The sequence below is a fragment of the Lissotriton vulgaris genome, unplaced genomic scaffold, assembly GCF_964263255.1.
Source record: "Lissotriton vulgaris unplaced genomic scaffold, aLisVul1.2 SCAFFOLD_2568, whole genome shotgun sequence".
In the NCBI taxonomy this organism is placed as follows: domain Eukaryota; kingdom Metazoa; phylum Chordata; class Amphibia; order Caudata; family Salamandridae; genus Lissotriton; species Lissotriton vulgaris.
Genome location: NW_028254293.1, coordinates 293041 through 305993, shown reverse-complemented (window position 1 = coordinate 305993; position 12953 = coordinate 293041). Strand labels below are relative to the sequence as shown.

The 12953-nt window shown below is 43.4% G+C and overlaps 1 long non-coding RNA gene across 1 annotated transcript in view; it reads right to left on the bottom strand.

Annotated features, from left to right (window-relative positions):
• LOC147659590 (uncharacterized) overlaps positions 1-11546 on the bottom strand; it is a 36664-nt gene extending 25118 nt beyond the window's left edge. The window contains exon 1 of the long non-coding RNA XR_015307204.1: positions 11400-11546. This is a non-coding gene — a long non-coding RNA (uncharacterized LOC147659590). The remainder of the gene's footprint in view (positions 1-11399) is intronic.
• Between the last annotated feature and the right edge of the window lie 1407 nt (positions 11547-12953).

Sequence of the window (12953 nt, the reverse complement as noted above, 5' to 3'; positions counted from 1 at the left end):
AATCATTTTAGAAGTGTCTGCAGTCCTGTACAAGTAATGTTAAGTTTATGAGCAAAAGTGTAGAACATTTCCTTTTTTGAGGGTGTTCAGATTAGCACACAGGAATACCCCAATGTAAGGGTTTAGGGTATGTCTGTGTTGTTTTTCTCGTTTCCTCACAATTTAGTAAATGAATACAGACTTCCTTGGCTGCTTGGGATTGGGTGATGTATTACTCTTGTTCACCAAAGAGTTCCTTTTATATTTGCCAATAGGTCCAGGCTGTTGTTTTTTTTTCTCTCTCATAGATAGATGAAAGTGGTTCTTGGGTGCCTTGCTAATATATGGGGCGTACCAAGACTAGGAAGTATTCTAACACTATCCTCTCTGTTGATAGACTGTTTCTGTGCCTTGTCTAAAGACCTTTTGTTCTGTCCACCAATAGATGTTTGCTGCTTTACAACCATTGCCAGAGGGGCCCGGACTTCAGATTCAGCCTGGGGAGTCAGTGTCAGCACCAGTCCAGCTTGAAGCCAAAGTGAAGGTAACCAGCACAGGCATTGCTGGCAACTAGGACCTCAGTGAAGGTGGAAGCCCTGAAATGAATTGTGTACCCCTGCTACTGTCTTGGGCGAAAGACGGGGTCACAAATCAGAAAGGAGAATATTTGATGCCCAGCTGAGAGTCACAGACCGACCAGAATGGCGAGGAGGCCTTGCTTGAGGTGACCCCTTTTGAAACAAGAGTTGCTTCAGAGATCCTAGCATCAAGCCTCTGAATCCTAGTCTTAAAGTGAATGCAAGTTTTCTCCTTTGTTTGTTGGTCAAGAGATATCTGGGTACACTGGATGTAATATGTGGCCCCAACGAATGAGCAGTGTGCCAGCAGAGCAATACAGGAGTTAGGGAAGAACTTGAGTTTAGGGTACAGGTGCTGTGTCTCTGGTGCTTGTTAGATTGAAGTGAAGAAAACTGGTGCACTGCCTGAGACACTGGACAGGATCGCTGAGAGCATTTGCCTGGTGGGTGACTGCCCTATCCTGAAAGAAGAGACTTTTCCCTTGAAACTGGGACTGTGATTCTTGAGGTGCGAGTTGTGCAGCTCCACCGTGGAAACAAGAGCCTGCCTGTGAGGCTCAAACGGACACAGGGAGAAGACTCCCCTCTGCTTGGTTGTACAGTGGCTTAAATTTCCCCAAGGACTTCTTTTTTTTGTCAATAATGTACCCCTTTTGTCGTCCCACTTTTGAGGAGGAGTAGCCCTTTGCAGCTCTTCGTCATAATTCCTATGGCTCTGTGTGGTCCTCCTGGTCCCAGATATGGCTGATGTTCTAGACCTCATGAAAGGAAAATGTAAAAGTCAATTGGAAAATGTTTTCATTAGATATGTGCTGTTGGCTATTCTGAAATTAAAATGAATAGACACTGAAATGCATAGGAGCCCTGAAAATGTTTATTAGATGATTTTAGGATTTGCTTTTGCTTAGGACTAAAAAAAATTATAATTCTGTTTGTAATAGTGGTCATTACTTTCTCCTGCTATCTGAATGTTAATTATGACCTAATGCTTCGTTCCCTTTGTATTCCTGCTTATGCTTTTATATATACCCACTTAATGAAATGTTTAGAATGGAAAAAGCCCACCTAGCAATGAAATAGGATGTAGATAAATTTATGAAAATTAATGTGCAAATATTTTCTATGTTCCTACTGGATCATAGGAATGTCTTTAGCTCATGCTAAAAGGAGCATCTGTTAAATATTGGACGGATTTGTTAGCATGAGCTGAAAGCGATTTTGTATTTCTGGCAGCCATTGTGTTTGCCATGTGCTGCCACGTGCTCGCCATGTGCTCTGTCCTCCCTCAGTGATAACGGCTCTTGTAATCTGCCTTGAAACGAACTATGTTTAGCATCTTCCACCTTAGCACATGCTCAGAAGAGCTTAGCTAGTAGAATGCACCTGCTCATCTTGTAGAACTGTCAAGCTATTGTTGCTGCTGTATGGAGAAGTAACTCTCCTCCCACTTTGTTGAGCAAGCAGATCTTGCATGTCCATATTAGTCATTTTGCATGCTTACATGAGCCAGGACTGCCCCTTGGTCTTATGCTGACTATGTAACCCTAAGCATATATAAGGCCTCTGTTTTCTGTACTCCTCAGACTGCCTCATTGAGTTGCTAATGCTAAGGCTTCTGTGTGACTTAGTCTACCTCACCCGAGGTGAATAAATGTATTCTTTTTATATTACCGCTTTTGTGCCAATTTCTTCTTTGTTTGTTTAAAAGGACCAAGTATCAGTGGGACCCCTGAGAAGTTTGTTGTTTTCTTCAATAATGGGTGTTTAAAACTACACACTCACCGACTGCAATGGCAGGCTGAGACAGGTTTAAAGATTCAGAAAAGGGGGGTGGTGATGGACAGAGTATCTGAATTAAACAGAACACTCGTACCCAGTCAACAGATCAGGGCTTGATCCATCACCGTTTTTTAGCTCACTGTAATGTAATGCCAGAAACCGGTCCCCGGAAGCTTGTTTCCTTTCCAGTAAAAGAATTGGCTTGGTAGTTTGGTCTGCCCTATTCCCATGATGCAATGGGCCAGGGACGGACTAATTTGCATGTAGCCAGGTTCTGAGCGGGGATGGTGCAGTGAGCTAAAAAACGGTGATGGATCAAGCCCTGATCTGTTGACTGGGTACGAGTGTTCTGTTTATATCAGATACTCTGTCCATCACCACCCCCTTTTCTGAATCGAGACAGGATTAAAGGGCTACTTTTGTGGGTAACACAGTGAGTGCTGCAGACCCACTAGTAGCATATCATTTACAGGCCCTGAGTACATGTAGTACCACTTTACTAGGAACGAACACGCAATTTAATAATGCCAATTAGGTATAAGTCAATCTTATCATGCTTAGAGGAGAGAGCGCAAGCACTTTAGCACTGGTTAGACAGCTGACACGAGCTTAGCCTCCTTTTAACTTGTAGGTCTGTGGTTTTCTCAAGGCTTAAAAAATACAGTGGAACAACAGCACCTTAAACACCAGATAACCAATTTTAAAACCAAATAGTGCTACCTAGAAAGTGAGTTTCACATTCCACTGTAAAGGTGGTTAAAGTATCCACCAAGTGAAACTAGTAGCGCTCTAAATAAGGCGCTCAGTCTTCAACACAAATGCACTTCAGATAACTGCATGAGGTGGAAGAGCATGTATTGTGGAAATAGTTTGCTGGAATCCTGCGTTAGGGTTTGAAAAAAGGGTACAAAATAAATGACCTTGTAAAAATGAATACTTCTTGTATTGAAACACTATGCATTATGAATTGCAATAACCCCATAACGGTTTAGAAATGTCGTTATGTTTATTTAAACTACATTCCATTAAGCTACAATAAAGATGTGGTATTATTGATCCAAAACAAAAAAAAAGTGTGTGTTTCGAGGTTCGTGTTATAAAGCCCAAACGCCTAGTATTTCAAAGCCATACGTGCTAAACCTTCTCTGAGGATGCTTTTAATTGGAGTTGCAATAAAATGTTCCGTGACAAAAACACATTATCTTTGTGAACAAGCCATGGTAAATGTGTCAGGCTGAGAAGATCACTCTTTTAACGTTTGCACTATAAAAGAGTCTAAAGAGGAACTGTAGAGACTGTGGCAAAGAATCATAGCATTTTATGCAAACTACCTTCATAGTGCACAAAATGACTGTGACCTTGGTGGAGTAGTAAAGGTGAACACAGGTCACTAGGGCTCCCTGAAAGAACCAAGAAGGGCCCAAAAATGTACATTTTCCTTGTCTGTTTTCTCTTACCTTGGTCTTACTTACAATAACGACATACAAAGCAATTTAGGTCAGCTTCAGATGGCTGTGAAATGTGCAATGCAGCCTGTATCTTGTTTGAGCTATGTACCAATTACAACATATTCAGTATGCAAGGATACATTTAAAATATCGTTACATGGTAGAAATTCGACTTCTGCAGCATGTAATTGTTTTCTACCTGCTAGACTCGGAGAGAGAAACGGAGGAATTGGGTCTATTAATGCAGGAAAAACAAACGTGCCGGGCTGCCAAAATTTCCCATGGGGACTTACAGTCCTGAAGGGCAGTGGAAGAACAGACCTTTTTGCAAATTTGAAATGTGCAAATGGCTTTGCTTGGAGGAGGCGGAAAACTCAAACTGTACTTTTCTTAAAGAACAGATTGCTACAGCGTTAGATGTTTGAATATTCAAAAATACTAATGTACTTGCATCCCGAGGCTGCAGCAACGTTTCTGTAGACAGGAAGAGCTGAACAGATGTCATTAAAAGGAAAAAATGATTACCTTATTTCAGTTATAAAGTGTGAGGAAAAAGGTGGTTGGTTGACTGGGGTGTGATCCCTGGTCAAGAAAAACAATCCCTTCCAGGGTGAACCAAAAAAAAGTCATTAAATTAACCTGTGCTTAATTCTGGGTAGCTTGCAACAAAAAGCCATCAGATTTAACTTAGAAGGAATGTGTAAAGTAATTTTGCAGCACACAAACAGTAATAAAGTGAAACACAACACAAGGAAAATCCCAAACTAAATTAGAAACAGAGTAAATTTGACTAAATGGTTTGACACCATAACAACAAAAATCCAATTAATAGAACTGAAGTTGTGAATTTTTAAACTTTTTAGTAAAAATTAGCACTGAAAAGATCAATGCGCCAACCGCAGACATCTGGTCGTGTAACATTGGGTCAAAGTTAAAAAATATGGTTCACCGCGATGGAGCGTGGTTCATATAAAAGACGTTTATTGGGCCTGGTCAGCGCATACCTTCAGACTTAGAAATATTTCTGAATATGATGTTCTGACAAGGTAAAGTTCGGCAGGGCAAGGTTACAGGAGTTGTCTGAAAAGGGAGCAGCGTTGTCAGATAGCCTTGGGTCAGAGAAGCATTGAAGATTTCTACATTTAGACTTAGGCCACGATTACGAGGTCCGTCGGACTGCACACCGACAGGCAGTCAGTGGCTTCTGACCACCCTTTGATCCAACTGCTGAATTACAATCTCAGTAGTTGGACCCACAGCGGTCGGGAAGAAGACAGCAGCGTCATCCAGGATCAGTGATCCGGACGGGACGACGGTCAAAATCGTATTCCAGAATGGTGGTGGTGGTGCCGAGGCAGGCACCACCATCGGTATTACAATATCTCTTTCCAACAGTAGTTTCATGTCTGGAAGACCACCATGAAAAAGCTTTCGGAAACAGTATTTAGGGGCCCCAAACAGGGTCTCTGTCTGTCGTGGAGTACTATAAAATGTCCTGAGGGGCACATTGTTATTGTTATTGTTATAACGGGTTTATATAGCGCCGAATCACCTGCAGGTCTCAAGGCGCTTTTGACCACAAAACATAACAACCGGGATACTGAAAGAGGGTGGAGGGAAGGGACAGGACTTAAGCTAAGCTGAGTGCTGTTCTGAAAAGGTTGGTTTTCATGGCTTTCCTGAAGCGGAGTAGATTACCCTCCTTACGGAGTGCCTCGGGCAGGGCGTTCCAAAGGTTCGGTAGGAGGACCGAGAAAGATCTCCCTCCCATTGTGGCCAGTTTGAAACGTGGGCATACAAGGAGTTGGGCGTCTGAAGACCTGAAATCACATCCATGTACTGTGTGGCATGCACAACATGGTTTATGTTTTGTAAAGCACATGGCTACCCAAAGGCTTCCCCGCGCTGGTGAGTACTGTGCTGAGAGTAGGGCCCCTAGTATATTAACGGGGAAGCAGCCATGTCTTAAGTTTCTTCCTGAAGGAAGAAGTTCAACATACAATTAAATACATTACAAAACAAATTCGATGTGTTCATTATTTAGTGTGGAGGCTAAATAATTAAGTCTAAATAATAAAGTTACACAGACATATGATGAATAAAATTGTATGTTGAACTGCTCTTTTATATCCACTTTTTAATATAAATATGAATAAAGTAAATTTCAATATGTTTTAAACAATTGTTTCTCCTTTACACTGAGTTCTAGTTATCCCTCTAGCTATGTTGAAAATATATTGATGTGATTTGTATCATTTGAACTGCCTAGGAAACTTTTCTTCCATTATGAGTTCCTCAAGCACCTGGGACCTGGATTACTATGCCTCATGCACCAATCATAGCTGGGTCTCTGGTCGCTCACATGCATTGTAAGGAAATTGCACGTTTTATCCTTCTTCATTTTACGATGTACCACTAAGATGGCCGCCATACAGGACTGCACTGTGATTAACTTCTGTATGCCATGTGACACAGTCGAGGGATCAGAGTTTACACTATTTTCTTGAAATCTGTGGGTATACTTCAGTTAATCACACCCGAGGTAAATGGAGATGTGGCAGCTCACAATGTTCAGGACTGGAGGAAGTTGCCCCATCTTCCTTTAACTTCAGTAGGAACAGCCATTAATGGTACTCCCCATGGACACCCTCAGATCCTACAAAGCCGCCATCACGAAGAAAACCAGCAGCCACGTCCTTGATTACTACTATGGGAGACAGAAGACCCTAGAGTACTTTAAATAAATGCACTTTGGAAGGGAGAGGCACCCCCTTGTGCTGTTTTCACATCCCTTGCTGGGAAGGGAAGGCTTCTGCTGGAGCTTTCTTTAATTTCTCATTTTGCTCTGTGGAGAGTGTCGTTCACAGGCCCAGCAGGACACATTACTTTTCTTCTGTGGGGAAAGTCAGGCTCCTCAGTGTTAAAATGTTTCCTATAGTTGAGGGCAGGCACCTGTAGAGTATTATGCTTTTCTCCACTGTAGCAGGCATCGGAGACCACTGTTGGTGATCATGACTACCACTGTTTACCTCTCATCAGAGAGAAGGATGACTTGGGTCAGGGCTTCTCTCAGCTCTGGTGGCCTTCTACTACAAAAAAACATGATAGAAATGCTATAATGGCCATTGCTGTTGTCTTGCTAATCACATAACAGATTTCGTTGAAGTGAGGCGTCAGAGTGGGGTTAAAGTCCATGGTTACTCCTAGGCTTTAACTGGTTTGGCTGGTGGTTGGCAGAGAGCTATTTTATTTGAACAGGAGAATGGTATTGGTACCACAGATAGGAACCTTGGAGATGGCACTGCAGTCAACGGAGGCCTGACCCTTTAGAGAGGTATTCTCCATGCAAACTATTGTTCTTCCGTTTTTTAAACTTTTTTTTATTAATTACACGACTTATAATACATTTGCAAAAAATCGTACAATACACATACAATAAATGTTCCAGTTGCAGGCCATATGCAGGTTTTCTAGTGTTCATGTCCAGTTGCCTCATGATCGTTGCTATATCTTTCCCCAGTTCCATCACCATTTTATTTCAACTGTAGTCTGACAAAGGATCTCCTCGTGGTGGGGTACAAATGTTTCCCCTAAATTTGTTCCACCCTCCCCACATTTGCTCTAATTTTTTGGGACATCCCCTATTTACATAGACCGCTTTTTCAGCCACCATTGCCCATTCCATGTCCATGCACCATTCTGCATAGGTAGGTGTTGTTTGTTCCCCCCAGTATTTGGCTATATTGCGCTTCGCTATCATCATGCCCAGCGTGGCCCAATCTTGGGTTTTGCAATTAAGATCTGTAGCTTCCTGTTCTTCCAGTTTTGTTTAGTTTTTGTCTCTTCTAGGGCCGTATTATGCATTTTAATTGTTTGTGCCGGTGCAAACAATGAAAGTGCGCCCTATCACGGTGAATGAGCTGCCCCCAGGGCAGCGGCGAACTTGCACTGCCCTTGGGGCAGCGCATTCATATGAAAACATGCAGCCACTGCTTGCAACCACTCTATGTTTTCACAGTGCAGGTGGCCCCGCTTGCACTTTTACAGGGGATTGGAGATTCCCTTGCTGTGACTGCACCTGCCTGCAAGGGGATATCTGGAGGGTCCATTGGACCCCCTTTGCCTCCTCTAGAGGGCAGCACCTTTTAGGTGGCACACTGTGAATGTGCCTTCTGAGAGCTTCTTTGCCTCTTCACCCACGGGAGCAGAGGCATAGGAACTCCCTCATTTGCATAGGGCAGTCCCCAAAACGAGGAAAAGCCCCCTGAAGGTAGCGCTGTGGTTTTAAGTGCACCAGCGATATCAGTATTACAGAAGGGGCTGCACAAACGTCTGTGCCCCTTCTGTAAAATCAAAGTGCACCGGAGTGTGCAAAGCGGGCGCAAATGCCCACTGCGCCCCCAGGGCACTTACTGTAACATGGCCCCTGGTGTTGTACAAGCCTACAGAGCTTCATTCTTCTTTTTGTGACTTTTCTTCGTGTAAACCCAGGGGGCACGCACTGACACAAGTGAGCGCGGCCATTGACTGTTCTGGGCAAATGCATTTACACTGTTAGACACAACATGTACACTTTGTTTGAAAACTCCAACAAAGAATGGCAAAAAACAATGGTATTGGAGCATCTAACAGTGTGACAACCTCTGACGAAGGAGTGAAAAATGGAAGAGACTGGAGCCACATAAGCGTTGAACAGAGGAGAGGTCAGCATGGACCTCTCCATAATTTCCCTAGTTACTGGGCTTTTTGCATAGTGTACTGAATGAAGGTGTAGGCTCTATGCGCTGCATGAAAGGAAAGCCAAGAACCAACGAAGTGCAGAGATGTTTATTCCTCATTATTTCAGTTTGCTGAGGAGGGCTAGGTGGCTCACTTTATCATGGGCTGCTGATATCTACAAAAGGACAATGACTGCAGGTTCACCCTCACAGAAGGATTTGAGATCATCCCATATGATGCCCGACTACCTTTCAGTCCCAAACTACTTTGAAATTACCTCAACTACTTTGAAATGGCCCAAGCATGTGCTGATCTTGCACAAAAATGTAATAAAATAGATAGAATGCAACTTTTGAAATCCATTACCTTGACAACGCTCAAACTCCCAGATGGAACTCCGTAGATATCTATCTTGTTTTTGCTCATTATTACAATTTCTGAAAGATACAAGGTAGAGCCTTCACCCTGAGTACCCTAAAAAGTGTAAAGTCACAGCCCTCTCTCAAAACAGTGGGTCCAGACGCGCACACCGTGATTGCCACAAAAACTATCACGGAACACAGCTGTTCAAGATGAAGACTCCTGGTGACGCAGTAATAATTCGATATGTTAGGATACGTGTGCTGGGTGCGGGAATGCCATCAAAGCAAATCCGCTGCAAGCAGGACAATTAAAAAAAAATATCACAACAAAAACATAACTGTATCCTCTTTTTAACATTGTAGTTTACACCCGCTTTTCTTTCACCTACTGCAGTGTTTCTGATAGTGTCCCTCCTCCTCCTACTATCATTAAAAAAATACCTTTTTTAATTCCGCCATTACTTGCCAATGTCATTTTCCTGTAATAGCGACGTTTCTATGGGATGACGAAGCCGTCCTGCACATCAGCGTGGGCCAAACAGCCCCTCGCTGTTGCTATGCTGGATACTCGCTCTATTTGCTGTGGCGAATACACAAATACCCTGTTTTCGTTTCTTCTGTTAGGTCCCAAGTGTCCGTGGGCTGTTCTAGAGAAGGAATGCCCTCACTTAACCCTGCGGTGCTGTAGCTGTAAAAGAATGCACGCTGCAAGTAAACTATAAAGCAGCCCTGCACTGTTCATTTGGGAAGTAAAATGCGATTTCTTTGTATGGCTGAAAAACACTGCCCTATCACCACTCTTGATAACAATTCTTTTCTATTTGAGCGTGACGCATACATTATTGCCCTTGCTTATTTTGAGAAAAAAAAGCTATTGGCAAACGATATAATGTAGCCATTACATGTATCACTTAATAACTCGGGAAATAATGCAGATATAACAATACACATGTACATAAAGCAGGACCCGCTTACATATACATATTCAAGGGTATGTGTAATTTAGAAAAGAATACTGAGCTCATTGTTTTCAACTGAATAATATGGTGTACCTTTAGTCTGAGAAGACAAACACAGACAAATAAAGAACCAGTGATAAAATGCAAGGCCAAGCAGAAGCATACATGAGAAAACCTGTCCAGCGGTCGACCTCGGAGCTGAGGAACCAGGTTCGAGTCTCGGCAGGGACGCTGAGCATCCTGTGCAGACCACTTAATCTCCTCCTGCCTAATAAAAACAAGCATTTGCAATGCAATAGGTCTCGCATTTACTCGAATTAGAGCTATTGGCATTGTAAATGACAATGCCTTTTATTTACGTTTTACGTTTAAAAATATAAATAAAAGGCATTGTCATTTAAAATACTATTAGCTTAAACTCTCGCAAATGCGAGACCTATTGCATTGCAAATGCTTGTTATGACATGGGCTGGGCAAGATGAGAATAGCTCGCTCCTTCTCCGAGACTCCCTAAAGAGGAACTGAGGCAAGTGCAGGTTCCATCTGTGCCACTCCCACCACGTGGCACCCAGGCAGCCTGAAATACTTGTCATTAATACTGTTTCGCGAGCGAGTAAACATGTATAAAGCACCAACACAAACTGTCGCCTATACCCACATCCAGATTCAATATGCAGCGCTTGTCAAAACTGTGCGATCATCAGCAAGTGATTTTATTTTTTTGTCTCCGTGTTTGCTTACCTGTCAAATATTAGCGTCCTTACTGGTATTGTAATATATATATTCTTTAATACTGGTGGCAAACCTGTATTAATAAGCATTCCTAGGTAAGGGGCTAAGGGAACAAGATCACAAAGTAACATTAACCAACAGTGATTGAAAGGTGATCCTAGGCATCCTACCCCACAGACTAGCATGTGACTATGTGAACTGCTTGTGAATGGATTCATTTATTTGTACAGCACGGGTGGAAGCTGATTCTAATCAAGGTGTTTCTTACTGACTGCAAGTGACTTGTGCACCAAACACGTACAATTCATGACGTATTTTGGGAAAAACGATAATTCTAGACTCCCAACAAACGAGAGAAATAAAACTGCAACTTTTATGAGGAGAAAGCCATGATAACAATCAGACCACCCCCGAGCTAGTAATGCGTCTGAAGCTGCACAAAACACCCTCTTTACACATTAACATGGATACACTGAAAGCTCGTAATCTGACAACACGGAAAGATGTCCTCTGTGCGACAGCAGAATGATATACATCATCACCCTGTCTGCAAACATTAGAATGCCCACGGCTGACCACAGTAGAGCCAATGCAAACAGACTAGTGGGCTGGTGTTGGAATACGACAACCCGTCCCAAAATGCATAACAAAGACAGGGGTCTGGCTGAGGGAAACTTGGGGAGCTCGTAAAATGTGGGCAAGTGACGCAAATTAGGATAGTCATCTCGGTTTGGAAGGCTCGCTAAATTGGAAATACATACAAAATAAGAAAGTGAAAGGTAGGTAGCGAAGGATACTAAAAATCGGTAGCAGCAGAGATGGGACAAGCAGGACAATGATTACTTGGTCTTGGAAGCGAACTTCATCAGCAGGGTCTTCTTTTGGAATTCAAGACTGAGAAAAGATGCAGGCATCTGCGACTACAGGAGGTGGCGCCCACCACTCGCAGTGCTGCATGAGACCAGCTCATTGCCATTCTACTCCTACTGCGCGAGTCTGTCGTGCTGCTCGTGCAGTGCTGGGTCAAGGATTGACATTGAAGAAGGACTGAAGAAAAGCTCACTGTTACCGAGCCAATCACTAGAACCACGATGATAACAACAAAAGAGGGACGAGCCGAAGGAGTAGCTACAGTATCAAACAGTTCCGCTTTCAGGGCAACAAGAATGCTTTAGGGAATGCGAGTTGATTAAAGCTTTGAAAAAATGAGACCGAATTTGAAGTTGGTGATATTCCACAAACTTTCCTCACAACAAGTGACGTGGAATTGTATTTTCTAATCGAAATTATAGACAACAGCTAACTTTTTATATACATATATCTATGCAAACATGCTTAATATTATAGGATAGAGCATAATACTGTAGGCCCATAGTGAAAAAGATACTTGGTAATTTTGCTTAGAATAATTAAATACGACACAGTATGGCCACCACTGTAACATGCGATCCGCCCATTAATTTTCACCGGCAGGTTCTAATTTTCGGTTCTCTGCTGGCTATATCTGTCATTCAAAGCAAAAGATAAGCTACTGCTCACTAACGAAAGGGTGATTGACTGAATGCAGGTCACGATTTGCCACACGTTTAGTTAGGATAACTTTCCATGCGCGAAGGTGTTTTAATCCCATAAGTCTAACGAGAAGAAGAAACCAGGAAGTCAGGCATCCTTGCCCGTGACATGGGCGGGGACTGTGACGCAGCCGGAAGAGGCCGATGTTGCTCGTTGATGCGGAGGGAGAGCCCTGCGGTAGCGTGAAGATCCAGAGAAGTGCCCCGCGTGTGGAGATGCGCCGGAAAAAAAGGAACTCAGCGAGGTGACGCGACAAAAGAGCACGGTGAGTGGAGGGGGGATATGTGTGTCAGTGTGTGTGTGCGCGTGAGCCCCCTGAGTGGTGGGGGAGGGGGGTGCATGCGTGCGTGTGTGTGTGTGTGTGTGTGTCTGCCTGTGTGTGTGTATGCCGGGGGGGAGAGGGGGGAGTGTGTGCGCGTGGCAATGTGTGTGCGCATGCGTGACGGTGTGTGATTGAGAGAGGCTGTGAATGCAGCAGGCAGGGGATGTGCACGGCGACGTGCGCGCCCTCGAGGAGGAATCTGAGACAGCGAGGCGCGTGGGCGATCGCTGTCTCACATTCCCCCAGACACGCCAGCAAAAGATGTCTTCGCAGACAAAGCATGCTTCGCATGCTTTTTAGGTCTGCTCGACCTAAAAATGAACGTATCCGTCCTTCGGGTCTATCTAGTTCACGCTATATAAAAAAAAACATTTTTGTAAAAAAACCTGAGCAACAATGATCAATATTTATTGGAAAAGCAATTTCTAAGGTGGTCCCCAATGTTGTAAAAATTAGATCCTATAACGATGATACTGCCAGTGTGTCCATGTCAACCAAGCTTG